Here is a 4254-nt window from a genome sequence, read left to right as displayed (position 1 = left end):
TTGCAAAAGAATAGCCACATTCAACTCACGAGGGGTGGGAAAAATGTGCAAAAAATTTTAAAAAATTTGGAAGGGTCAAAATCATTTGCAATTAAAAGTAAGTGGAGCCATGAGCTTAAACATCCATAAAAGCAGTGTAAAAACAATTTTAAATAGAACAGACCAAATGTACACCAAACAAAAGTATTCGAAACAAGCAACAAGCAAATCAAGGTGGGCCTCACCCCACCACAAATAAGAGCGTTTGTCCTCAAATGCAAATAATGATAGTATCCAAAGTTGAAGAAAGATAAAGCATAGAAATAGGTAAAAAAAAAAGGGTCCTGTCTATGCAGTCTCTCTATCTGCCAGGGAATCAGTCCTCGATACATCTCCCTGAAGTGAAACAATGGTCCCCTGAGTATTGTTGTTTTGGTTCTCATTGTTTGCCTTTGCCTCATCAACAAGATTAGTTGCAATCATTTGGTCTATCTCATGAGCTGCTTCAAAGGCTCGCATTGCATTAACTAAACTCCGAGCCCCTGGAGGCACATTAGGGTAGATGGGAATTCGTCTCTTTACCCTGGCTTCCATGGTATATTTCCTTTGTCTGGCTAGCTCTGCTTTCTTTTCAACTTTCTTAAACTCTCGTGCTCTTATGTGCTTGAGTGGATCATTCCTCCCTGTGACTTTTGGTCTAGCCATCACTGCAAAGACTTCGAGGATAAGTTAGATATCAATTCAAACCGGAGAAAAAAGGTGTTTCTGGGTGTGGAATCGCTTAGCCAAGCTAGTTGGCAAAGTACTTATCCTGTTAGGCCAATGGTTGAAAGTGTTGTACAATTGATACAATGGCTCAGACAAAGGGCGATCAAATGATCTTTCAGCAAGTCGCCGAGTGCATTGTGCGAATTAAACTGGCTGCCGAAAGTCACAGATCAATAAATATATAGAGTATTCAGTTAAAGGCGAAATGGGGACGTTAGGTGAACTGCCGAGCAGTTCGGCAGATTTTGCTCATCTCGCCGATTGGCTCAACATGTCTATTTTCAACCTAGCCTTTCGACTCGCAACCCCAGATAATGCAACATGAACTTATATAACTCAATTTCAATGACGACCCGTAGAAACTTCTATTCCCACCGCGTAACAATTCAGCTCAAAGCATAGCTAAGTGGGAGTCCTTCAAATCATGCAAAAAATACCAAATCATAATCGATAATAAATGCAATTCCAGAAGCTTAGAGACTCAATAGAGATTTTATACTATCAATCATTATGTAAATGAGTACAAATTTTGATAAAATAACTGAGGGGTTCGATTACCAACCTTTGATGCCGAATAAGATAGTACTGACTTGCTAGGCAGCAATATGATCCTAATCCAAGCACAATTCTACACTGAAAATACTTTAAAAATGTGAGAAATATAACCACTAAAGTGCGAGTGTGATTTTGTGAAAAGGGACAAAGTGAATGAAATGGAACTTTTAAACCCGTGGCTTGTGATCGTCCAGTTTGTTCATTCGGCGATGTTAGTCAATCTCGCTCCATCACTTGGCGAAACACCAAATATCTAATTTCCTTGCCGAATATAATAGAGTTTTCATTTCGTGTGAGCAGTGCATCGACAATCTTTATCGAGATCGCCAATTGGATTGGCGATGCGCCGACAAAATTTATACTCCGTCGAGTTTTACAGAGATGTATAGCGTCAAATAGTGGGAATGATAGGGCACGCCGTACTTGTCGGCGATCTGCCAAACTGAACTGTTGCTCGGCTCCATACATCTTTTCAAGCACTTTTCTTACTCAATCTGTACAATACGCACACTATTATTTCAACAAGATAACAAAAAATGATTTTGGGTTGCCTCCCAAACAACGTCTTAGTTAACGTCGCGGCACGACACAAGTTAACCTTCAGACATCACTCTTGGGGTTAGCCATAGTATCACTAGAAAAACCCCCTTGTTGTCTCGGATTGAGATGAGACGAGATATGACCCATTTGGGTCTCTAACTGTTTGATTGAAAATGAATGAGAGGTGACAGTCTAGTTGAGGGTAGACACGTCTTCTTTCATACCTTTTAGCATTTTGTTTGACCCTTCAACTTTGTTTAGGATACATGAGAGCATATCCTCAGACCTACCACTTTCCGAATCCTTGGGCTTCTGACGCTCGTGGGGAGGCACATATCTATCCTTCTCCCCATCCTTTTAACTTGGATTACGGTCCCTCCATTCACGATCTCGATCCTTCCATCCTTCGTCTCTAACCCATCCTTGATTACCACCCTGCCTTGGGTAATTTGAACGATAGCCCTCGCCCTGGTTAACTCAAAAATTCACTTCGTCGTGATACATGGCTTCAAACTTCATCTCCTCAGGACTCGCACCCCAACTCCCACAACATTGACACCATGGGTACCTGCCCCCATGACATTTTTGGATAAAATGTCAAGCTGCGTCATGATCTTGGCCATGTTTTGGTCTCTCTCATTATCTTTCTCAACCTGTTCCTTGGATAGCTGAAATGTGACCGGTGAGACCTGGTCTTCGCGGGTGTACAACCTCCTCTTGATTGTTGTCATTCCATCGAGAAGTTGAGCTGCTACTGCATATGGTTGCTACATTAATCCTCCGGGCGGGAGTTGGTCAGCTACACCTTTTTTTACCGAGTCTAGACTCTGGTAAAAGTATTGAAGGAGTACATTATCAGGTAGACCATGGGTTGGGCATTGTAGCACCAGTTTTTTAAATCGGAGCCAAGTTTCGTGCAGAGGCTCTCCATTCAAATGCTTAAAGCTTTGGATGATATCCCGAATAGTCATCATCTTCGAGGGAGGGAAAAATCGCACATTAAATGCATTTACCAACTCCTCCCAAGAAGTGATCGAGTTACGTGGCAACTCAGCTGGCCACTTGCACGCCTCCTCCATCAATGAGAAAGGGAATAACCTTAATTTAACCGACTCTTGCGAGATGTTTTTGAACGAGAATGGTCCACACACATCTACGAAATTTCAAAGAAGCTCATGTGGGTCCTCATGTGCTAATCCACTGAAAAGTTCCTTTAGTTGCAAGAGTTGCAACATGGTGCTTGTAATGTGGAACACCGCATTTCCCTCTGTTGGAGGTAGACGGATGGCTCCAACACCTCCAATGAGATGTAGATCATTGATGTTGGGCTCTTGGACATCGTTGAGGTTGCCGATGTCATCCTGATGGTCCACCTAGCTCCCGTTACTACCGTTAACACTCATGCTTTCTGAAATGCTTACACAATCAGCAAAACAAAATTAAAAATTAAGTTAGTAAATTACAACTACGAAGAACAAAAATTCTACTAATCTAAAAATTCTCAAATAACACCACTCCCCGGCAGCGACACTATTTTGATGCTTATTGTGACCAACGACACTAACCTACGGTTCGAGTGTCTACGATCGTCGATAGTATAGTAACCCAACTAAAGGTTTGGGTCGTGTCCCAATGGAGTTGTTTTGAGAATTGATAGAAAAATAAAATTTAGCTCTAACTAGTCGTAGCTAAAGACATTAACGATTAAAAACATAGTAAATTAAAGGGGGCAACACAGAAGTGTCAAATATCGATTGGGGGTTTTGTCACAAGTAGTAAAAATAGCAAACATTAACAAGAAAATCAAGTATGGGAAATGTTCTTGGGGTGTGACCGCAATACAAGTTGAGATAAATCGTTGGGTACATGCTTTTAATATGAAATTTGCAAGATAATAGTGACTAGGCTATGCTTTAGATGAAAATAAGTTCCCTCTCGGGCAACTTACCCCGTTTCAAATGGGTCCTCTTGGACACCCATTTGGCACATGAAGACCAGCCTATGCCTTACCTGACTCACTCACTCTCTCGAGCTGAGTGTTAGGATATGGGACTAGGGCTCACCTTCTTGGGATGAACCTCATGTCGACCCACTCCTTAGGCCATCAGTCTAGTGGTTTTGGTTTCGCGACCTCCCTCTTGATCAAGCCAAAAACACATGGGTGGTTTTGTATTTGCAACTACAAACCCATTAAAATAAACCACTATCTCTAGGTGAAATCACCATTAAAATACATCTAACCTATCAGCAAGCAAGACCCAATAACAATATCAACACATATTTGCTAAATCATACCCCAAGAATTGGGGTTTTAGCCACACATCAAGAAATAACAAAATACATCTAAAATGTTACTAAAATCAAATGGGTATAAGAAATTAAACCTTGATTTAAGCAAAGGAAGAAGAATGG

The sequence above is a fragment of the Solanum stenotomum genome, chromosome 4 (assembly GCF_019186545.1).
Source record: "Solanum stenotomum isolate F172 chromosome 4, ASM1918654v1, whole genome shotgun sequence".
In the NCBI taxonomy this organism is placed as follows: domain Eukaryota; kingdom Viridiplantae; phylum Streptophyta; class Magnoliopsida; order Solanales; family Solanaceae; genus Solanum; species Solanum stenotomum.
The sequence above is the reverse complement of the archived record's forward strand: the minus strand, read 5'-3'. Positions refer to the sequence as shown.